This window comes from Amblyomma maculatum, chromosome 11 (assembly GCF_055883805.1).
Source record: "Amblyomma maculatum isolate TAMU_Amacu chromosome 11, ASM5588380v1, whole genome shotgun sequence".
Lineage (NCBI taxonomy): Eukaryota > Metazoa > Arthropoda > Arachnida > Ixodida > Ixodidae > Amblyomma > Amblyomma maculatum.
The window spans coordinates 48,695,968-48,721,476 of NC_139354.1; the positions used below are offsets into that span (position 1 = coordinate 48,695,968).

At 43.5% G+C, this 25,509-nt stretch overlaps 1 long non-coding RNA gene across 1 annotated transcript; it reads right to left on the reverse strand.

Moving 5' to 3' along the window:
* Positions 1-1,444: 1,444 nt before the first annotated feature.
* On the reverse strand, positions 1,445-15,462 carry LOC146173772 (uncharacterized). Its single transcript, XR_014702327.1, has 4 exons — positions 15,403-15,462; positions 15,132-15,207; positions 4,660-4,768; positions 1,445-1,614 (listed from the first exon to the last, which is right to left on the reverse strand). It is a non-coding gene; the product is annotated as an uncharacterized LOC146173772 (long non-coding RNA).
* Between the last annotated feature and the right edge of the window lie 10,047 nt (positions 15,463-25,509).

Sequence of the window (25,509 nt, forward strand, 5' to 3'; positions counted from 1 at the left end):
TTCCCTCGAGTACTCCTCAATTGTCCCACGTAGCCAACATGAAGGCAAGCCCGTTTTAGCCCCACTGCCGCCCAGCAACCTATCACGATTTTGAATGGGCAGCCCTATATAGGTTAGCACAGGCTTTTTCTACATAAAGCCCAGATTTCCTTTGCATCGTCCCTAAAATTCCTCAAGAGGAACCCTTAAGGGCCAATTGTGGGATTGTGTACTCAGTTAGACCTTGCCACGCCTAAATGATTGCGAAAGAAGAAAGCAAGGCCAAGACAATTTGGGATTGCCCTCTAGATAAAAAAAAAGAACCGTGTGCAGTAACAACGCTCCGGCTTTCGCATTTCCGCATTGTAGATTTTGCAGTGCTCTCGGAATTTCTTCTTTACTTTAAACCAAACCGAAATGCCGCTGATACCAGCATTACTGCGTGTGATTCTGCAAGCTTTGTGATGTCGCGTCCGAGGAAGCGCCAAATGAAGGCGTAGCACGGACACCTGGATCTGTCGCCCGGCGGGGTAAGCTTAGAATTAGCGTGAATCGTCAGGAGAAATTGTCGATCATCACCGGACGCGACGTCATGTCCGGATGTTACGTAATAATGACGCCTGTTCCGTTTATTTGCCATGCCACGATGTGACGTCATAATGTCACATCTGGTCATGACTTAATGTCCCCTCATGGTGTTGTCCTTAACACCAATGCATAAGGCTGCCTACGATAGAAGAAACATAAGTGATATGACTGTGACGTGATGTGATGTGACGTCTGTGATGAAATCGTACGGACTTCTCTCATCCCTCTTTTAACCACAACTTTTATGTCCACTCACCCCTTTCCTCCAGTGCAGGGCAGCAAACCGGTTTTTTTTTACAGGTTAACCTCTCTGCCTTTCCTCCTCATCTTTCTCCTCCTGCTCGGTCTCAAACAGCATAGCTTTTAAAAGTGCACATTTTGCAGCTAATGACATCTCTGCTGTAACACTGATCTTGTCAAAAAGCACAATAGGCTTGCAAATTATATCCAGACTATGTCTGACGCCAACTAGCAACTTCCAGAGGCATGTCTGTGAGGTAGACAGACAAAAATGAAATGCCAGCAAAGGCAAAAAAAAATGAGTAGATGTTCATATGCTAAGGAATCAAAACTATCCCCATCCACAAAGGGCCGTGTCAACCGTAAAAAGTGACCTTCAATGCCATGTACCAAGGGCTTCCAGCGACATAAAAGTGAATCAACTGGTGCGAAAGTGTTAAACACGGCACGGCAGTGGGGCACACGCATCTCTCAGAATAAAGCGTTATCTACGAAGAAGTGATTATAAAAACGCTCATCAAAAGCAACTATACCTAGCAGGAAGGAGTAGAAGTAATTTTAAAAAATTCTTTCGGCGTGCAGCTTGTATTTGCGAAATTAGGTGATGTGTTGGGCAAGTAGAGGAAAAGTTGACAGATTGTATTTAAATTTATTTTGCATACGACGGTCCAAGCACCTCAAAAGATCTTGTAAAATACATATTTCTTTTACCCGGTCGTGGAAGAGACAACCCAGCCTTGTGTCCCAGATGCAAATAATTAGCCAATTTGCCAGTATGTTTTATGAAGACACTGGCTATTCGCCATGCTGTGGAGAAAAATGTAAACAATGGGTTAAAAATTGGGGATGTACAATTGAAGTGATACCTTTTGATTCAGTATCTGAACGTCCCCTATGTGGAGTAAAATCTTATGCGTTCAAGCCACATAGTGCAGTGCAAACCTATAGGGTACCAGCTAAGAAGTTCCTTCTGATGAATTGCGTAATCAAGGTAATTTATACTACCTTCAGATCAGTATGATTGAGCCATGCAGTTACACGAGAAAAGGGGTGACGCAGCCGAGGGAGCTGCAGTTTCTCTTGCACTACATGTCTGACCGATATTTCTACGTTAAGATACCATTACTGCGAAATGTTTAGATGAGGGCTCGTCGACACAAATATTACTTGCAATAACAAGGTCAATGTAAGTTAGACGGTGGATGACTACTGCTCACTAATTCTGTTTGTTTACCTGCAGTAGAGTTCATTGATATGCTTTCGCGGCCACGTAACTAGTAAACTTTGAATTAACGACTCCTTAGGTTTGAAAATGTGGTTGTCGGTATGAGACATAATGCCACCCCAGCATTTGTGAAAAATGATTTTACGTGCCCTTTACGGAGTATCCTAAGATCATGAGAAATCAAGAATGAAGGAATAATGTGAGGGTACTTGTTAATTTAAAATCTTTATTCAGCTTGCGCTTTACGTGCAATTGTCTATACTCTACCGACGCCCACATTTTTTTTGACCCAGCGACGCAACCCTTATGCTGAATGAGCTACCTCAATTATCGTCTCTCTAAATTCTTCGAAATATATCGCCGAAGAGAAAACAGGCATATACTTCGGATTCTTAGGGACCTAGGTCATTGCGAAGTAAATATGCATGCCACAATGGCAAAAGAATGACCGCGACGAACAGAAGCGTCCTCTTTGGGAAATATGATGCAGAAATTTAGATCTTTGCTTGGCAACATTGGAAAAAGAATTGAGCACACAACAAGCATGTAGCACGTGACGTCATTATTAAGAGTTCTCAGCTGTGTAGTTTTCCATGGTACAGAATCCTATTCAGCTAATGACAAAGAAATATTTTAACGCATTCAGATAATTGGTTTGGGGAATCGTGGCATTGATTCATTGCGGCAACTGTCCTCTTTGAACATCTGAAAATAGTTCTATGACTGGGTCCAGGTTACAAAATTTACAATGAAAAGACTTTGCTGGTGTGAGGAATAAAGTCGCCGTATCGCAGCGTGCTACCATGCCTGCAACAAATAACAGGGAATATATTCTTTTATGCCTCACCATTTACTAAGCAGCAGTTCATCTGCAGAAAAACGCGCATACCTCTAGATGCGGTAATTTAACCATATTTGACTTCCACGCAACGCCAAGGGTTGAAAAATTATTGTGCGGAGAACAATTCTACTCATTACAAATATATAAACACCGAACGTGACTTTGCTTTCGCAGTCTTTCTTGGAGCTTCTCCAATCCAAACATTTCACGTTTCCTGTAAGGGAACATTACTTTCCCCTACAGAGATTAGCTTTTACTCTGTTTTAAACAATATATACTCAATAATCATATTCAACAATAGATTTGACACATTTGACCAATCATGTTTTTGGATTGCTTACATGACATTCAAAGCTTATCGGCTGAGCAGAATGTCGTGATCAAAATAAATATCTTTATGTCTGTGTATAGTTAAAAATCCAGGTGGCACTTGACGATTTAAAATGAGCAGAGGCGAAAACCCATTGCGCAATAGTGGCATCATTCCACCTGCGCAGTTGTGGTAGCTACTAGATGCCGATTGAGATTTGAGAATGAGGACACTGCGCATGCGCATTGCATGTGTTTAGGATGTGTTAATGCCTACTAATTAACCAATTACAAACCAATTATCTAATTGTCACTGACTACGCAAAATAATGCCTTCCATTTTTGTCTGAATTCTGTGAACTAGAAATCAAGCAGACTAATACACTTTCTTGTCATGTTCAACTTGAAGGTTTTTCTTCTCAACGTGCATTTTCTTTCTGCTGATCCTATGTACGATCCGTCAGTGTTTTGTTGCGGAAAAAACACTACGCTATTCTATGAGAGAATTTACGTAGCCACCAATGAGCCAAGCTACGAATGCGCGAGCAGCGAACGGCGTCACGCGCAGCACAGCTAGAAAGTCATGTCAGAGCCGCTGCCGGCTCCTCCGCTGCGCGGGTGACTACGAGGTGCCGCCGCACGCTGCGCATGCGCCAGGAGAGAGTGGTGCCACACGGTGCACAGCTGGCGCGCCGAGGCCACCGCCGACTCCTTAGCGGCTTCGGAGACTCAGAGGTGCCGCGGCCACCGCGTTCGCAACAAATATTGCTTCCGTAGTTCTACACGGGTGGCCATTGATCAAACCACAGCGAAGTTTTCATTTTACATTCTTCTGCATTATATTATCTGAATTTTAGTCTTTCTAAACCTCATAATGCACGATGTATCTAGCTATTCATTCATTGTGTTGGTTAATATTACATATTTTGTATATTCCTATTTAGTTGCTAATTGATATTTATTTACATAGGAGGTCCCGGAAACAGTCTTCTACCATGAGACCTCTTGCTGTATATGCTTGTAACTTTTTCGAATTCACTAATAAACGTTCAAGTTCAATTGCAACTAATTGTCCACTGGTAGCCAATTATTTATGAACACACAATTAACTAAGTAGTGTGAAATACTTATCCTATGATCGTGAACTAATGTTGATGCATCTACTACTTTGTTTATTTACTAAATATCAGTACTGATACTAGCGTAATACTTCTGAAGAAGGTTGACAACTGCCAAGGATGCACCGACGCACATACGGACACGATGGCGAATCATGAGCAATAAAAGGCTTTTGTCTTAAACGCTTAATTCAGGCCCCCTACGTTTATGCTATATTAGTGCCTTCTGTGCTTGCTGCATTCTTCGAAATCAAGCAGTTTTTCCTATAAACATTCATCGCGTATTATAGCATGTCTGCTTACGGTTTAATAAAGCGGCTATTCACGATGATATTCCTAAGATTATATAGCATACTTACAGTTTCGCCAAATTCATCGCAGCATGTTCGTCAATAGTAAGACTGAACCGATCTGCAGCCACCGCAGTCACAAAACCAGTGCTGCAACCACCTCCATTCTTTGTGGCGTCTGTAACAGAGAATAGGTTATGCTGTATATTGCAAAACAGAGGAATATAATTTAGAACTAATATGTATGTGACCATCATAAATAGTATGCAAATGTAGCAAAGACGTGCTTTAATATATATCTCTGCCCTAGAAAGCTATGCGAAAATTTTTCGCTCATGACAATTTCTGTTGTCTCTGTGCCAAAGGAAATACAAAGCATATTCCCAATATATGATGGAAGTGTGTCCATGAGCATTACTCTGATTACAGGTTATATTCCTGAGTATATGAGTATATTTCTTTGCTCCGAAACCACAGGCAATAAACAAAAATAACGCTCTATCTGAAGGTGGTTGGGAATGTCAATGCCTGCTCAATAAATTCAGTGCGTCCGTGTTCCAGTTAGATATTTAAGACGAAAGCATTTAATGGCTCACTCTCGCGCTTTCGTGCACTGGAATTGTGCAAGCTGTGGAATGTCCTCCGCGGAGCGCCGCAACCTCCTCCCCCCATTAGCAACCGGCAAGCTGGTGGGGGGCGCAGCTTAGCTGTGCATAGAAACCGTGACGTCACACAGTAGCGGTAAGGTATGGTAGCGGTAGAACGAGCGAGCGCACGTCGGCGGTGGCAGCTGCGCCGCCGCTCCTACGTCCTCATTGTAGTCGACTGAGTGAGACGCATGGCTCTGAAGCGACTCACACAGAGAAGTAACAGGTTAGTGCAATGAATGCATGCAAGTAATCGTGAATAAAGACGCAGAGAATGTATGAGAGTACCTCATTTCATACAAGCACCTTTGGTTAATTCAAAGGGATATTGGCGAATATGTGGCCCATTCATTGGGGCGTCATGTACACTATGGTATATGCAATTGGTTGACTACAAGCTATCGCCAAGCACAATTTAGAATTTCCAGTGTGTTCGGTAGTTGTCTAATTTTAAAAGGTATTGGATAAATAAACTTCTGTAGCGCATAATCTAGAGCAAGACAGAACGTAATTTACATAGAAGAACAGCTAACTGGTGCATTTGTGGTTCTAATATAACGCACGGCTATGGTCTGGCAGCAAAGCGCACTCTTTAATAAACTGGCTGCGTCTGCAGTACCGAAGAATTGTGGTCATTTGTCTCCACTGGTTGAAGATAACTAGCTGTGACATCTGCTACAATTTAATAATATAAAGCACGTCCACACTTCAATCGAAGTACTTTTGCACCGTAATGGGGAGGTTTTTAAAATTGCTATTTAAATCAATTTGTTTTACATGGAATATTTCCCCATGTTTGACATAGAAAATCATGAATAAGGACTGCATATATTAGTACATTTGGAACAGTGTGATCCCCCCCAGACCCCCGCTCTAAAATAATCTAAAAAATAATCCATGAACGCTATGAAAGACAATCTTTTCCGGCAACTGATAAAAAACGAATAAGTCAAAGGTAGACATATCATGGTTTAAATCAATGACCTGTAAAGCGGAGGTAGGCTTAACGAAAATCGCCAAATCCAAACTTAAACTACTAAAGGTACCCCAACGTGAGCAATTAGAGAGGCAGCCATGTCTACCTCCGACCCCGCTTCACAAGGGAGATGATCGCGCTCACCAAGGTCTCAACAATTAGGTTAGTTTTTTTTAAATAAATGTTTTAAAGAGGCATTCATACCTGCTGTACATTTTCATTCGTTTCATCTGGGCAGCGACTTTTTCAAAATTTTGCTTCTCGCAAATTCCTACCTTTTTTTCCTTCGCAAATGGCACTTGCGGTCCTATTAGCCTATACCACATCACATTCTCACACGGTTGCCCGTGTTACTGCCGCCTCGTAGCCCGCTTTGTATTAAATTAGAAGGGGTTGTAATAGACAGCCGGTTGCCTGCATTTTGTTGTTAATAAATGTTTAATAACGATATGTACGTACATGTCTGCAGTGTGAGCCCAAAAACCCCCAGGCGTAGTTGTATTGTAATAACTGGCTGGTGCCGCAATATATGCAAAACTACGTATACTAAAGCCTCGCCACGTATTCTTATATGAAATTGCTATACATTGACAGGTGATCACGAATTCGACTTCGGTTCAGATAATTTCTAAACGGCTTAGGGCAGCACGTTGTTGTTGCGTCTGCAAGATGAACAGTACTTCATCTCCAAATAGCTGAACAGAAGTGCAAGAGGGTTTTATCTTGTATCTTTCCTTAATTATTAGGTATCATTTGAACGCACATTATGATATATACAAATTCTTCATCAACTAATTTCAATATCTCTTTATTTTTTTGCTATCACCTTTCCTCACGCTGTGTAAGTCTGTTAGGCTTATGACATTTCTTAATACATCTGCGATGCTAATTTAATTTTTTTGTTTTTATTTGAAAACGGTAGTGAGAATCCAGTAATGTGCGTTTTTTTTTTATGGCAATTTTATTTTCAGCTGCCCCATACGTCCAAAGTGTTTTAAATGTGCGAAACGTCGGACGAGCCAGTGAATTTCTGCAGGTTTGGTCCTGTTTGTTAATTCCTTGAAGATTCATTTATTTAGATTTTCCTTTTGAGTTGAGTTAAAAGGGGAGGATGTACCGCTGATGTAGTCACGTTGTAACATTTTCTCACTGTGGGAAATAAATTTTTGGTATTATTTAGTGCACCTGCTTTTGATTTTTATCTGGGTGCATTTTCAATTATGCTTGTTTAGTTGTGCTTCTCCTGTTTCATATTTCTTTTGAAACACATCTTTTGTCTCAATAAATATGTACAGACATATGAAATCATGAACCTACTTCAACCATTATTAACTCTAATCCAAAAAGGGACGAAAGCTTTTTCAGGCTGCGTACACGAATATGGCTAGTATGCGAGAAGTGCAGCTAGCGGACGAGGCAACAGCGTTGCAAAAGGCGACTGGAGGCTTATGGCCGGAAGGACCAAACATGTTCCCAGGTTTTGTTCTTTGCAATAGATGAAGGAAATTCTTTAAGAGAATGCTTTATCAGGAAAAAAAAATACCTTCACACTAAAGAGAAGCTTGATATATATGGTACGTTTTGGCCGAGGACATTCTACGAGTGCAGGATGAACGTGAAATGCTGAATTTCATTCTGATTAGGGCAACATCCATCTGTCTGTATAGCGGCAAAAACTTTCGCTAATGACTGACAGAGTGGCCCCGGTACGACGAGTGCAAGGGCACGAATACTGTCGACAAAAACTTCGAGAATGTTCAGCGGAGACAGACGAGGACTTGTGGTATGCGAAATGTGCGCAGTTCGTGCCCCAGGAACTGCGGCGGCTAGTTTTCCGAGTCATGTGTCGCGCTGCGACGCCGCATTGGAGACACGGACCGAGGGCGAGGGGACGGCGAGCGGTGCAATGGAATGTTCTGGCGGCCCGATAAGCTGTGCGGCTGCCCTGGAGATGTCCCCGAAGGTGGGCGTAAAGTGCCGTACTGATAATTGCTGTCAGCCATAGTGCGTGCAGGGGCAAAACGCAGAGTACGACGGCATAGGCGGGCGACGTGGACTAGAATACCGCAGGCATAGCAAATAGGCCGGTTGTTATTCGTGCGCCAAGGGTTGTAGGTAGGCGTCGTTGATAGGTACCGTGGAGCGACAGTCGGTGGAGCCATAGTCGGCACGTACGCAAAAGACTGCGGCGGCGGAGGGCGGGCGGTCAGTTCTGCATATGTGGGAGGCATTTGTACTGGTACAGGTAGAGGCGGCACGACCACAGGGGGGTTGTAACTTAATGGTGCAGCAAGAGGTGTGGGCTGAAGTGGAACAGGGTCGACATGTGGTGTGACAGGCGCTGGCTGGCCAAAACTGGGAACAGTTTTGAAAATCGTTTCGCCTTTCAACTTATTGAGGGCATATGGCGCAGTCATCACTGATTCCTGCGAACTATTCGACCCGCCGCGATTGCTTAGTTGTTACGGCACTTGTCAAGCAAGCACTTTTGGCTGGCGGCAGTTACAAAACCAAGCTAGTCTGCTTGATGTCAATCATATTAAAGAGCCCCAGGTGTTCGAATTTTCGGAGTCCTCGATTATGGAATTCTTTAGAGCCGGAATAGCTCTGAGTTTGCGTTCAATATGTGCAAAACATCGGAGGAGCTAGTGCTTTCCCTGAGGTTCGAGTGTTTAAGCACAGTAAGGAAATAAACCCCTTTTCGAATTAATTCCCAGTTCCCAATGTGAGGAGGTCAGTATATTGCATTGAGCAATGCGTATCGTCACCTGAAACTGTCCGTGCATTGTGCACCATTTGTTTACTTACGCATGATGCATATCAAAGGAAATGACATTAGAAATTGAGTTCACATGTCACTTTATTCAGTCACATTGCCTTATCACTATTTATTGCGTTGTCATTAGCTACCTGCATCATTGTATATCTGTTACTGGATGTTTCTCCTATAATGGTAATGCCGTTTATTTCAGGTGTAAACAGAATGGGCCACAGTCCAAAGGTGGAATTTCTTCAAACTACTCTCGACCACTTAAATGTGGAATATATGCTGCCCACCCACATATTCCACGACTGCTAAACTGCTCATGAGAATTCTTGGTGCTTTTACAAGCCCTCAATAACGCCTCATTTCTCACCGGTCTAGCCGGAAAGCAATCCTAAACATAACGCAAGTTTGGGAGAGTTGGTGACGGGTTCACTTGCTACATAGCGCTAAACAGACACGGACATCGCGAGACAAACAGGACGGATCAGGACAAATAGGATCATCTCTAACAGCCTAGCTTCACGATATTAAAATAGCTCTTTCCTTTATATTGCGCAGCATGTCTAGTCGATAGGTTAATTTTACCGGTTCTAAAGGGTCTTTACAAATCCTGTGCAAGCTGCTCAAGAAACGCAATCTACGCGCTTCCCGTGATATTGTTTATGTGCGTCATTCGAGTATTGCCTAGGCCACAGCACATTATCTCAGTGAATACCAGTTTTCTGTGCCATTCTTTCGAACGAAAAAAGCAGATGAAACGTCTCGTAATTGACACAGTATTAGAGACATATTTGTACCTTCGTCACGAAATTTCATGCATTCTAACTGGCTGTTTAGATATGCTTATTAAGAAGAGTATCGGCTGTGGAGCGTGTCAATGTATTCACTACCAATTCCTTCATTTAGTCGGTCAGCATCAAAGATCAAGACTGCCTACCAGATTTTATCGAAATCTGTAAATTCTATATAACCAACTTCGCTTGAAATCGGCAGTTATAAATTGCTTGTAATACCGTTCCGTTGCGACAAACCGTCCATATTGTGATAAATGCGGTGCAATCGAAACTGTAGAAGATATCTTGCTTTACTGACGTGTGTATACTGACGAGCGGATTTACTATGAATTGATGGAGCAGCTTTTCGTAGTACCTCTAACATTTGGCAACATATTACGTTCTTTAGTAGGCCCTAGGCAGCAAATATGTACAATTAACTTCGCCTTTGCTCACGGGGTGCGTAGGAGCACGAATATTTGCAGTAGCACGCATCATTCTGACTCGGCAGAGGCACCCCTCCTGCTCGTAGTGCTACAAACAGCTTGTGAGATTGAGTATAGTTGATTGTTAGGAATAGGGGTGTGGAGAGTGGAAGTTGAAAACGGGAGACTGTAAGCCTTAGGCGCGCGGAAAAAAAGCACCTTTTCTTTTCGGTCCGCTGAGACCGCTTGGTGGCCCCGGATCATCATTTTTCAGTGACGAGTGCACACGCAATACGTAGTCCACCGCAGTGTGAATCGGCCTTTACGGTTTAAAAGGTACTGAAAACGGGCATCTCAAAGAGCTCCCACGGGATCGGTGACGTTGAAATACGCAAGGGAAGCAAAAACAGCTGGACTTTAAAAATGTATGGTCATTGTACAGTGACGACGACTGTACTGTTGGGTGTGGTAAATGTGTTAGACCCGGGGCACAGGTGGGTCAAGAAATCTTCGAAACCGTGTGAACAGGTCGCCCTGTCCGCAGGATTGTATCTTCTGTCTCTGGTAGGTGAGAGAGAGAGAGAGAAACGCTTGTGCAGCACCAGGATGGCTGTCGGGTGTGACCTACGACGTGGTGGGCCAGTTGAGTGATATCGCCGCTTTGTAAATTTGTATATTTCAAGTAAAGTTTCTTTTAATTTGTGTTTTGCAGTTTCAATAGAGGATTGCGTACCGTCTAAGTAACACAGAGGCATGTGAGGTGTGAAAAAATAAGGTTGCATGATTGCAGTGTTTGGGTGTTGCAAGATGTGGGCAGAGCATATACGTAAGTAAAACCCTACCTTGGATTTCGAGAAACCTGTCTGAGCCAGGTTTATATGCTCTGTATCTTCGGCTGTGCAGGGGAAGGAATATTCCCCTTTTAGTCGTATCCACCTTGCATCCCTCATATTAATAATATAAATTTTTCGTGTATAATGTCTCCAGTTCCTTCTCATACCCCCGTTTTCAAGTGGTCGCCGTATCTTGTCTGTTCGGGGGCAGCTGGCGCAAGCATATACCGCGGCCCGTTTCCGATCCCTAACGATGCAACTCAGGTGAAAATGTTTCAACAGCCCACGCAATGCACGTGTTCACTCCGAACATAGTTGAGCCGCAAAAAGATTAGTTTCTATCTAATACCATTTTAAGAAAAACGAAACCGTGACCTTGCTGTAGGTCAACAGCCTCCATTCGGAAGGGACCAAGTTTCATCCCTAGAGCCGCCGGGTACCGACCGTTTTTGTATGGGTACGAAATTTCGCCCGCGCTAGTGTTCCGCTATGTCTTGGTAAAATGCTTGGGAAGAAATTGTTGCTCAGATTGGACAATGAATCCTTCCGCGATCAACCTTAATGCCACCCTTTGCGACAAAATCCTACATGCGGCAATGTTTTTATAGCACGTCCTTCTTGGCACTGTGTTGAAACAAACTGACATTAGGATATTCAATACTGACTCCCTCCTATGTGCTATGTGCTCAGTGCAGTCAAAGCCGTGGATTATGCAAAATAATATTGGCTTTTTGTATTTCATAGGCCAATTAAAACTGTGGCATAGTGCTAGAAAATGCCCACTTTATAATATTCCCATCTGTAGACCAGGGAAGAAAATGGTATTGTTAGTCGTTCGCGCGGTCAGGCGTAAATAATCGCAAGTTATCTGTTGGCTTAGCTAGGCTGTAGTCATACCACCGTAGAGCTTTAAACAAATTCGTTTCGGATAAATCATGACCAAGAACAGAAGAATTCCATAATGATAATTAAACTGTAGGCATCTGAGAGTAAAAAGTGTAGACTACGTCGCGTTAAGTGATTATATTGATAACTGAATGATTTAGAAGCTTTTAAAGTTTGGTATATTTCATACCTTGTAGCCAAACATTTATCGTAGTAATATATGTCCAAATATATTCATTCCTTGCGCAAGGCACATAACCTTGAACGCAGTTGCTTAGAAGGTATGATTATAGAGCAGGTTAGAATATAAGTTCACGGGAAACAATAAGGAGTTCGTTTCACTGCAACCACGGCATCAATGTCATTCGTTCGGCCGTCATTGGCGTGGTCCTGCTTAAAACAGAGAATGTTCCACCTCAGTAAGCCCAAAACTGTATCCATGAATATTTCGAAGGTGGCTGGAGCGTTACATAATCCAAACGGCATAACATTAAATTCATACAGTCGTCTGGGCAGATGAACGCCGCCTCTAAAACCCGCCTTCGAGTTTTCTTGAATAGGGAGCAGACAGTGATATAATGGTAATTACTCATTATCAGACACTCAAGCTCAGCATTACAACTGCAAATGCCTAGAAAGTTCAACAAAAGCTTTCGTGATATGAAGCATATATGCTCCCGACAACACAAAAATTGAGCTTAAAGTTTAAAAATAACAATCCATAACATAATCCATTGTTACAAAATAGTCGGACAAGATGTCTGAACAGAAGCCCTATGGGAACCAAGTGGGCAAACAACACGTAGGATATGAAGGCTATTATTAAGGTGAAATCAGTTCTAGGCGCAGTAAACGAAATCCCGTGCGCACGTGTTGTGCGCGAGATCTGTCAGATTTCGCGAGATTTTTCGAGATGTAATCTTGCTTGTTTTGGTTTGTGAGGTTTAACGTCCCAAACCAACTCAGGCTATGAGAGACACCGTAGTGGAAGACTTCGTAAATTTTGACCACATGAGGTTCTTTAACGTCTAACATTCCTGCCATCTGCAAACGCAGCTCGTGCTAAGGAACGGCACACGTCTGGAACGATGATGGAAGGCGTTGGATGATGTACCGTCCAAACTCGACCTTGTCGGAGAAAGTGTGAAAGAAAATGCGCCTTTCCTTTCCAATAAAGCAACTATAATTATACTGAGTACTGCAACGAACGCCGATAAAAGGCAAACAATGATAGGCAAATGATCAAGAGAGGAAGGTTGTCTTTCGCCATTTCTTCTTAAGAGGCGTCTAAGAGACCCTCTAACGTTTTTTATTAAAACATTAACGAGGGTATCAAAGGTGCGTGAATCGACATTTATGGTCCGCCTAACTACTCAGCGTGTGTTTAGAATGTATAATCAGGTTACACAAATGTTATTTCAAAGTATTTAATAAAATGAGGAATAAATTCATGATATGCCTCTAAAGACGCTCTCGCATTTGCTTTTAAAGTGAAGCCTAAGTGGTGTATTGATTCGTTATGTAACTGACTCAGGCCGGTTGTGGAAATGCGGATGAAACGACGTTGCTGAAGTCTGTCGATAAAAGGACATCGTGAATCAATGTGCTAGCAAGTGCAAGTTTCCCTACCGAGAAGTGGTTTGAATTTTTTCTTGAAATGCTGTTTCATGCAGAATCCCTCGCGGTCCCATCCCGGTCCGTCGCGGTCCCTCGCGGTCCCATCCCGCGAAGCCGCTTTCGCGGCTTCGCGGGATGGGACCGCCTGAGTTTATGCGCTGCGCTGGTAACCCAAGCACTTTTTGTCCCACTGTCATTAGACACCCTCGAAGGCCTGTGCAGACACTTTCGGCGTATAGGCATTCGTAGTGGTGAAGTCCGGAGAGGCAGTAAAGTTGAAAAGTGAGGGATGGTGGCGGTGGGGAGTGGAGAAGGGGAGTCTTGGTCGCCAAATCTGTGGATAAATAAATAAGCAACATACAGTGATGTTTGCGAGCTACGCATTGGAAGGGCATCCGCAGTATCGTGCGACTTTCCCCTCAATCGTCAGGTCGTAAAAGAAATTCTGGACGGATTTTATGCCGCAGCGGCATTGCTCGCTTCGTTTGATACAGTCACTGAGCGTTTACATCGTGAGGCGACAAGCTTTGCATTGTGTCGAGGAAGCAGTTCGCTTCAGGCTCTATCTTATGCGTACGATCTCTGACCGACTTATTGCAGCGCACAGCTAGACGATGTTCGCAAATTTATTATGATCGGAAGCTAAATCATGAAAGTTTACAAAGCCAATGTGTTGTTGGTGCACTTTACCCTCGGGTGGCTTCACTACGTAAGGTGGCACCCTCGCTTTAATTGTTCTTGCTTAAATATGTACATTGAGCACCTCCTACCGCACACTGGAATTCTTGTAACTGTTTGTGAAAACTAAATTTTAAGCACGCCGAAATGCGCAGCATACAGAGAAGAGAGCACATGCTATCAGCATCGTGATAGAATTTGTACTGCTTTCACAACTAGTTGAATAGGCTGCGCCATATGTCGCATGGTGCCTTAATATTCATTTCGCTGACCACAAGTAAAACGTGGTAAAGTGCAAAACGTGCCCTTCACTATTTAACGTACGTACGTAATGTTTTCAGAGGCCCCATGTAGCATAATTGATTTCATTATACACATGAGCTAGGGCTTTCGTTTCCCGACATGTCGTTTCCGAGTTTGGCAGGCGTACACTGAAGTGAAGCGAGCTTTACAACTTTGAAGAAGACACCCTTGCACCTTTAGGATACTAATGATAAAAAGACCCACGCCGACCCGACCACGAAATGAGTGTTTTCATAACAGGTGCAAGCGTGATAGAAGCTCCTATTTTTGTCAAGTGCAAGCTTGTGCCATTCAGTATCTTCCCTTTAAAGACCTAAAACTTTTTTGTGCTGCGCATACACTCGCCACAGAACAGCATGCTTCTCTCCGAATTAAGATGGACCTAATGTACGAATTGCCTTATGACTGTCAGCTGGTGCGCATTATTACAAAGAAAGTACGAAGAGTAACAAGGAATAATTCAGCTTCGTTTACTTCTGATACTGCGCTCACTGCAAAATTATTTCGATTGTACTGCGCTACCGCACCATATAGCCCGAGCCGCCGCCCGCTTATACATAATAAAGTACGTGCCAGGCGGCCAGGTGGCTGAGCCGCCATACATATATTGTATATGAACAAGCGAAGAAATACGCACCTGCTTCTGGACAACTCTGGAACGCCTGTGTAATGAATGCAGTATCGGTCGTGCCCTCTGCTAGTGCAAGGCGTTCCTAATAGCCGTCATCATCTGCGATCTCCGATGACTGATCAACGTCTTTTCCTACTCATCGAATAGCATGAGAACGCGATGGAAATGGGGTCCGATAACGCTTTCGCGTTGAAGTCTTAAAGGCGATAGTGTTCTTGAATACTTTTGTTCGTTTAGTTCAGGTTCCACCTCAGCAGCGCCACCGAATTTGGCTCACTTCAGGAATCAGACAGACGCCCATGACATCAGTAAATGAGGCAGTTTCAATACTCGTCATTGCACGGATCATGATGAAATCTGTAATCTTTTAAACTAAGCTTTACAAAGCTTAATCACCGACACGCATTAAGAAAATATGCCTGAACTGCCTAAGAATGAATTTGTAAGTGAAAAATTGTGTTATGCGTATATACTGATCATTAGAGGTCATATCTTAAATTATTGGAAAGTCTGAAAACTGTACTTAAATAATACTATTTGTTTACTTTGCAAGTATGCATACTCTCAATTTGGCCACCCTGTGAGCATCAACTCCGATATGAATGTATCAATACACAACCGTGCCCTAACTAGCGGGAGGCTAGTGAGCAACTGACTATGTGGGCGATGAGTTTCCGACATGGAGTGGAGGATCCTGCAAATCTCAGGCTCTGGACATACCGCCATTAGTAACTTAAGCTCGAAGCGTTTATGATAAAGCTGTGTTCACTGAAGCAACAAAGGCGTGCTGTTGGAGAAAGTAGCGGGTACTAAATGGGAATGCACAGGGTGTAGACAGGCCGGGAGCACAAATGAAGCTTGTAGTGCACGTAGACTACTGTAGGTGTTTTTAGGGAGAATAAAGGGAGGATTCTGTTACAATAAAGATAGTGCTGACTACCCCGAGCAGCTCTGTAACATGACATGTGGAGTAATGTATCATTACCTGCTTAAGAAGATGTTTAGAATAAAGGTTTTGCAGGTGGACATGCAAAACGTGTATTCTTATGACGGCATTTTCATTTCTTCGTTTTTTTCCTATGACAACAAAGCAGTGGAAACGTTCTGTATGACCGCGGAAGGGGCAACAAACTTTGTACGGTATGTTGGATTGAAAATGGAATTTTTCGCAGGCCGTGGCTACTGAAGCCTAGATTTATACGTTCAGTTAAACAACTGCGCAAAGTTAAAGAACTGCAGTTGTGGCCGAGTGGTTTGGGAGCCCGTCTCGGCTGCGGGTGGTGGTCAGTTCAAAACCCGCCGCCGGACACCCACCGGTAAAATGGGTACAAGCGCTCCCCGGCCCGGCTCCCGGCTCTCTCAGGGGTGTGCGTTTGGAAGAGGCTCTGCTAACCCTGCTGTGCTCCTTCGAGGGCTTAAAGTCTCAAACAACTAATGACCTGCAATTGTTGGGTTGACAGAAAAAAATTATATATATATATATATATATATATATATATATATATATATATATATATATATATATATATATATATATATATATATATATATATATATATATATATGTATATATACTAGTTAGAGTTTATAGGACTGCAAGAAGCAAAGCATGTCGTAGCTTCATCTTTTCACTGCTGGTTGCATGAACATCACGAACTCCTTTTGCAGGCGGTACATTCTACCAAATATGCATGTTTCCAGTATTCATTAACATAGCCATGACAGATAACCCCTTCACTTTAGAGGAAAGGGTAGAAAGACCTTTAGAGCAAGTTTGCTTTGTTTGTGTTGCCACGATTCATATTTTATATGTTGCCCTCTCGAGGCACACGACCCAGGGCTGCGATTACTCAGGGATAGAAATATTGCCTCCAAATGTTCCATGGATGTCACAATAATTTCTTAAACCAGACTTATAAGAACGTTTAATAAATCAGTTTTAATGTCATGATTTCTGTTTGAATGTTCTCGTGCGTCAGAGCTACAAACAGAATATTGGAGGCTCTCTATACCGTTAAAACATTTTGTAACGATATTCTGCTTTATCACTGCTATCACATTTGGTAACGAAATCTTATAAAATAAACGACATTGGTGAAAGGTTAAGTGCCTTAAATATCCACAACTGATAACTGTGTATGAAATTTAGCGCGAAAGTTTCTGAATCGCTGCAAGCCTCGATTTAGCGTCACTCTTTGGAAGGTGGCAAATCATGCGGAATTAACTGAAAGCAGCACCCTTCAGGCAACCGGGATTCATGAAAACCCATTCACAAGAGTGGCGTACTCTCTCCTAAAGTACGCTCAGAGCCTATACTAAAAATTACTAATAAAGTAAGAATTTGATCGGCGAGACAACGCTAACTGAAGACGTTTATTGTCTTCTTCTAGACAGACAAAAAAGGCAGATGCAGTTGTTTTGGTATCCTCTGCACCGCACAATGCGGCTGCGTTGGGCAAAATTTGAACCACTATAAAGAGTCAATATCGATTCTTTAGGGATGCGTTGGGCAAAATTTGAAGAAGTATAAAGAGTCAATGTCTATCCTTTGTTCTTTAGGGACGCTTTTTTCTGTCACCACTCCTGGCTTTTCTTCGCCGGCTGGAATGCACATCAAACTTTATTTCTACTGATGTTTTTTTAACACTCTATGGTGAACATGTGAAAAAAAGATCAACACGAAACGCTACAGGAGGGTATCTATTTGTCCAAACAAAGGATTATCAGCCCCAATGACACTTTTCTAAAAATTTTGCTACTTGCTATGTGGACTCTAGTATGGGAGGACATTATGTGGTTGGTTATGCTTGCTGTGTCGAAATTTTAAGATTATCGCTTTTTAACCGTGCTGTCTTCAGAACGTTGTAAATATTGATATCAGAATATGTTTGGCGACATCTGAGATCAGAGTTTATGTGCATGAAGCATGAGAAATAAAGCCTACAAATCTAGTTTGTTTGAGAACTTGTTGAGTGGCCATGCGCTTTGAAACATGACTAAATATAGTTTCCTGTTTTACCTCTAACATCTTGGACATACTCATTCGCAAACTGTTTTATGCTACCCTATTATATTCAAGAGCACTCCTCGGCATAGACACAACTTTCGATTAAAATTTATCTGCCTTCTAAGACTAGCAACTGAAAATAGAGATCCAAGGCTGTGGTGTTTCAAATATTTTGATCTGTGACTTGTTTCATTAAGTCCCAGTGTGTTCATGGCATATGGTCCAGAAGACTTAAGGCGGAGCCACACTACGGAGACAGTTGGAGAACTTGATTCGTCAAGAGGGTGTTCGCGGAGTGTTGGCGACCCTGGCACAACGCCCCAACAGGAACTAATCAGAAACTTGCCGTCGCCTCCCGTCAACAGCGCTCGCAAACTCTTTCTTCGACAGTTGGGCAACGCCGTGTCAGGCCACAGAAACTTGCTGTTCGTACCAGCTCCGATGTCAGGAGCCGCCCATTTCGCTACAATTTCACCCACATTCATCCACATTAATGCGCTATATGAGATCCTATGAAAGATTAAACAGCCAAAGAGGCTGTGCCTTAGTCTGAACATGCTTTAACAATGAGGGAGGGCACGTAAATGTTTGTGGGCTTTAGTTTGCATTGCACTGAGGCACCGCCTTCGTGTACCTTAATCAGCTCTGCTTTTTCGGGTATGAAAATGGTCATTGAGTATATAATTACTAAAGTGAACTAAAATCGAGGATTACTTACATCGCATGACGCGCGTTCACTCATCACGAAGCGCCGGTGCGACCCGGTCAGCCGAGCAATACTACTAGCGGCCGGCAACAGTGCGGAGAACAAAGTAAGTACGGCCGCCAAACGCGCGTCTTATCCGATGTATTTTACTGAAATGGGCTTCCCTTTAAAGCGATGACAAAACCAAATCTTTATTAGAATTTTGAGGTTGTTAACCTGTTCAGGAGTCAGGAGTGCCTTGCGACGAGTACTGCAGGCAGGAAGCAGCACATATCATCACCTGGCGCACCCGCAGGAGGCGCCGTTGACGACACTTCGCGCTTTGTGCAGGCATGCTGCTGTTGCACAAGTCTAGCAGGCAGTCCTTCTAATAGAATTTTTTTTTCTGATACGAACGTGCACTGTATCAAACCAAGAAGCTCTACACGGCCGGCTCACTACTCCATGGGTTTGGCTTCGGCGACGAACAACGCGGAGCATCCGCTCTCTCTGCGGCAGTCTTCACAATTTTTAGTGAATGAAAAAGTCTATTAAATATAGTTTTGGCTATAGTGAGGTGTACTCGACAATTGTTTATATCGCAGCACGTACCAACAATCCCCACGACACGAAGCGCCGGTGTGCGGCCGGAGCAATCTCGCTCGGCTGCTTATGCCCTCGGCAACGTGACGAGCGATCGCCGCCGCGTGAGCGCACGCCTACATGCGCTGCCTGCAAAGCGCCACAGTGTGGAAAACGGTTTGCAAAAAACTTGCGGCAAAAAAGAAGAAAAAACGTATCTGCAAGTAGAAAATCCGCAGAAATGATTCAATCCGCTCAAATATGAGTACTTTTGTTGGTGGGTTGTCGCCCGGAAATACGCTCGGCCGGAGAACAGGCCAAACAGCGTTGACGGACACTGTTTCCTGCTTGTTTTGGTTGCCGAGCACGGTCACACCGAGGCAGCACTGAAGCTACCTGTTCGGCTTCCCGGCTGCTCGTGCAGTGTGACATGCTGTTGGGGAACAAGTTTGTTCGTAAACTTGTAATTAGTTTATATCGACCGCGTTTTCGTGTTCTCTAAAAATCTTCGGCGAACACTTTGAACCCCTACGCGCATATTAGATGCCCTCCGGCCAGTTGAACTGAATCGCAAGCCCGAGAAGTGCCACTTTGGCTACACAGAGCTGAAATTTCTCGGTCATTTTGTGAGCGCCAGGGACGTTAGGCCAGACCCCGACAAAACTGCTGCTGTTGCCAATTTTCCAGTTCCTGCCACGAAGAGGAGTTCGAAACGCTTCCTGGGTCTGTGTGCGTACCATCGCCGCTTCATCACCAACATTTATAAGGTAGCCACACCCCTGACCTGCCTCAAGTGGGATGATACACAGTTCGTTTGGGCCTATGAGCAACAGGAGGCTTTTGCGGAGCTAAGCAGACGACTGCAAACTACCCCTGTTTTTGCGCATTTTGATGAAGATGCTGCCACCGAAGTCCACACCAGCGCAACATCGACCTGTGTGCTGTACTCGTTCAATACCAGGCTGGTGTGGAAAGGGCCATTGCGTATTCAAGCCGCATGCTCTCCCGCGCTGAAACAAACTATTCCCCTAGGTAAAAGGAATGCCTGACAGTTGTTTGGGTAACCAGTAAAGTTAGACCTTAACTCCATGGCCATCGGTTTAAAGCGGTTACTGACCACCATTCTTTGTGCTGCCTGGCCAATCTCCATGACCGATCGAGGCGCCTAGCACGATGGAGCGTTTGCATTGAAGAATTTGATTACACCATCCTGTACAAATCTGGTCAGAAGCACGAAGATGCTGGCGCGCTCTCACGGGCGCCCGTGGGATTAGCCGATAACGTCATTGATGACGACAGAGGTTTTCTTGGACCAGTGAATGCCCTAGACATAGTGACCCAACAGCTAGCTGACCCAAACCTTCGACCTTGCATTGAGCACTTGGAGGGTCGCGCTGCTGAAGTCATTCGTTATTTTGGTAGGAACCTGTTTACATTCTGTCACCGGAATGGCGTTCTATTCAAGACCGAGCGTACCTCCTCGTCCGCCGACCAACCTCCACTGCGATAACCTTTCTTTTTGGCACTATGAGCCCACCTCCGGCCACTTGGGCTTTGCACGCACACTCATTCGTGTTCGTAAAGCCTCAAGTGCGATGGATGGCGTCAAAAAGTTTAGGCCAATAATAATTGGCCTAAACTTTTTGACGCCATCCATCGCAACGTCAGAGGCTTCCTTGAGTGTCAAGGTAGAAAAGCGCCCCCTCTCAAGCCTACGGGTTTTCTCCCACCTATTACGTCACCAGGGAAGCCGTTTAATCAGGTCGGCATCGACCTTCTTGGCCCATTTCCGCCCTCATCGGCCAGCAACAAATGGATTGTAGTAGCGACCGACTATCGCACATGGTATGCGGAAACCAAGGCGGTGCAGCTTGGCACATCATTTCAGACGTACTGTTCTTTATGCAGCAAATCGTGTTGCATCGTTGCGCAGCGTCCCTAATCATCACCGACAGAGGCACCGCGTTTAACGGCACCGCAATTGCACGACGTGTTTGAGCTTAGTCATATGAGCCACCGCAAAGCCACTGCCTACCACCCACAGACTAGTGGCCTCACGGAGAGACTCAGCAAAATCATCGCCGACATGATCGCAATGTACATAGACTCGCACGTGAAAACCTGGGATGAAATTTTCCCCTACATCACATTAGCCTACAACACGACCGTTCAAAAGACGACGCGCTTTACACCATGCCGCCTCGTCTACGGCCGTGTCGTTCAGACGATCTTAGATGTCATGCTTCCGTGCTGCACTGATGATCCTCAACTCACACCAGAAGCCCAACAGTTTACTCAGCGCGCCGAGGAAGCACGAGAACTTGCCCACATTTACATTCCGCAACACCATGGCATGGATGCACGCCGCTACAACCTCCGTCATCGACACGTCACATGCCATCCTGGAGAGAAAGTTCGGCTGTGTACCCCGGTGAGCCGGCCTGGCATGTGTGACAAACAGATCTCACGTTACTTTGGATCTTACGAAGGTTTGGGCCGTGTCATGCAAGTGACATACGTAGTCCTTCCACCTAGCACTGTGCAGCTCATCACGTGGGCAACCACGCTCCGAGATCATGCACGTTGTCCGCATGAAGCCGTATTTCACGCAGTAATGTGCAATGTGAGTTGGTACCGGCCTATGATCGTGCTCTGTCTTAGTTTTTCTTTTTTTAGGACGTGGAGTAATGCCACCTGGTGTTCTCAGGTGGCCCCTGAGAAAAAAGTCGTTGAAATAAGTGGGTTGGCGCGCTATCGGCGATACATTGCTTGTTTAAAAATCCTCGCCTGCCTATTGCATGAAGTGTAGACCTGCTCTCCGTGACAATAGAAGCAGGATATATGAACATCTGCTCAGTTTTCTTGGCAATAAACCAAGCATCAAACAATGTAATCACCTAGAGATCCAACGGTGAAAGCAGCGAAGATAGATTTCAAAAAGAAACCTATTTTTACTTTGCTACTTTTCCTGTTCTTCGTAATATCTGAGTGGCTGCAAATATTTAATAGCGTGTGTATTATAGGACGGAACGTTATTTAAGTTAGCAATTAGTGCTATGCTGATTTGACGGAGTAAAGGACATGAATTTTTTATTTGTGCATGCAGTTGTGCAAGCCTCACTAAATCACTTTTTCTTGAAACCTGCATTATAAATTACGGAATAATTACTCGTGTGTCATAAATTGAAAAAAAAATAAACAAGTGCATTCACTGGGGGTAATTATGTACGCGAGGAAGCCAACCGTTATTAGAAAACATGGACGGTCGAAATATTAGATTTTTCCACAATGATGAACGCACTCACTGCGGAATTTACACTTGCAAAACTGCGCTAATATAGAGCTTAAGTACTGACGCTCGTTTACAAATGTAACCCAAGCAGCCGCGTAAAGGCATATGTTAGATATATGTTGCAAAACAAACTCTTGTGATGTTTTAAAACCATGTAGAAAGTAGCCATGCTCCCCATTATCATTCTCAATATGTCATGAGGGGCGTTGTGCCAAACCCCAAAGCTGTCAAATTAACAAACATTTTATAGAATATTAGTTCATCAGTTTGTCTTCATGAACTCATTTTACTGATATTTCACCTCTTCCTTTTGCCTCGTTCTCAGAAGAAAATAATTGATTTTTCCCAGTGTACATATACGAGGACAGTACAGCCTTTTTCCTTTTATTGATCTTCTCATATTTCACAGAAATGTAAAACAACGAGAGAGGGAGCCTGGACGATATTTTCTGGGGCAATATTAATATAAAACGTCTGACTGCGTTGCTTGTTCCACTGACAAATTCAAGTTAGCTAATTCTGCATTTGAAATAAACATTCTATAACGAATGCTTTCTTAAGTGGAGGAGAAGGGCAGCAGAATTATTTGATGCTCTCTCCCACATGATTGGCTGTGTAAACTCAAACCAGAATTCTGAGCAGCGCCAAGGTGGTGTTTTGCAGTGCAATGGCATTATGAGGCAACCATGGCTCATGGTGCGGCACGGGCTAAAAAGATTTCTTCGCTTAAAAGAAAGCAGGCTCTAATAAAAATTGTTGAGTAAAATATCAGTAAAGCTAGCCGTGAAGCGAGCTATAATTTACATACTTTTACTGGAAACGTCACGGAACAAAATTGGTGCCTGTAACCGAGCATAACACACTTTTTTTTTTGTTTGATATTTTTGTTTTCGACCTATATCCATTTGTAATTTTTCATAAACCAATAGATAATTTAAAAGCCGCGAAACGGATGATTTTGTTCGACAATGTCTACAGCGTGTACAAAAAAAGTTTACAAAAACGGTGTATCTTGAGGACACATATAAATTTTCAAAAGCAAATGTAAAATACACGTTTTTCTAAAGTTTTAATCAGACCAAGGTTTGCATTCCTGTGAGAAATTCTAATGGGGGTCACATGACCGGTTTATCTCTCCCAAACATTTCTAAGGTCAATGTCTTGAGGCGGTTCAATAAAGGGCCAACATTTTATCGACTAAATATTGTAGTGATTGAACGCAGTGTGGTACGTTGGATAGAATGACCCCTAAGCAACACTGCGATGACATTTGCAGCAAGACCTGATCTGTGATCGCTGTTGATCCCATGAGTTCTCTAATCAAATCCGCAAAGAATTTAATTATGTAAACCTCTGAATTCTGTCTAGAACGTCCTGGATCAATCTTTCATGAAACATATGGGTGCATTTGTGGGGAAGAAAAAGCCCCACCTAGAGACACTGAAAACCACCAAACAGAACCAACATTCGTGGCGATTTCTTGGTAAGCACGCCCGACACATCTAGCAGGCATTTCAGGAGGAGCACAACATAGTTCTTAACAAACAGATTTTGTGACAAAATATTTATGACTATTTTATTTCTTTGTTTACATTTCTTGATGGCGGAAAACACATCTTTTTCTCCGCATGTTTTTCAATGGCTTGATGAGTGCTGACGTGGTAGGCACGCACTTCCAACCACACTGTGAAATAGGAATGTGGGAAATGCATACATATTGATTGTTAGAAATTAATAGTACGCTGTCAGAAAATAGATGAAAAAGCAAAATTTAACTATAAAAACAATGTAGGAATAAACAGCTTTTGGATTTAGTCAACACTAGGAATGCATGACGTTGTGGCATCAATACGGCTATTTTCTGTTGCGAAACTTTCCGATTAATATTTTGTTTTAGAGCCAGATACAAAAATATAATGCAGCAACAGCTCCAGTGCCACACAGCGATGCTAGAGCCTGCTGCCGAGACGAGGCCTCAAGGAGCAGCCGAGGATTCTCGTGGCTCGTAAGCTGCCTCGCTATCGTATGCTCTGTTTGCTTAAGTTAAGCGCCCATGGGTCAATAAATCCATCCGCCTGCCCATGTGTCAATAAATCACTCATCGCCTTCTTCGTATTACTCATGTAGTGGTTGACGCGACAAAGTAGTGACATTGACATCGGCAAGGCACGACCGCACCTCCTGGCCAACGCCGATTCAACGCCATTCACACTTCTTAGTGATATGACATCACGCGGTCCCATGATTCATATCGCGATATTCATCCCATTCATCCCTTTCGAACAAATCTTAATGCCAGTTACCCTGCTATATTTGCACAAACACTTGAATTCTTTTCAACCTAGTGTGTCATAACTTACATCGACACCATCCTCGTTTGCAGCAGCAATGCATAGCCACTCTCACAGTACCTCCGGCAGCCTTTCCGACGTCACTGTAATCTCTTCAAAATCATTCGAGCCAATTGGGACATACGTATTCTAGGCTCCCCTGCTTTGATCACCGTGTTAATGTCAATATCCGGTAACCATAACACAGTCAGGTACCCATCCTTATTATTTTTCTTCGTCGAATTGCAATTAGACCTGCTGTTTTCCGCATTCTTCTCCTTCAATTCGCATTTCTCTCTGTTCATTATCGCATATTTCTCACGAATACAGTATTTCTCGACTCGGTCAAAAAAACTGCAGGACCCTAGAAGGTTCTGACGGGCATGTTTCTAAAACTGCAGGACCCTAGAAGGTTCTGACGGGCATGTTTCTAAAACCGAAAAGAAATATACACACCCTAAATTTACAAACAGGATTGTTCCGACTTG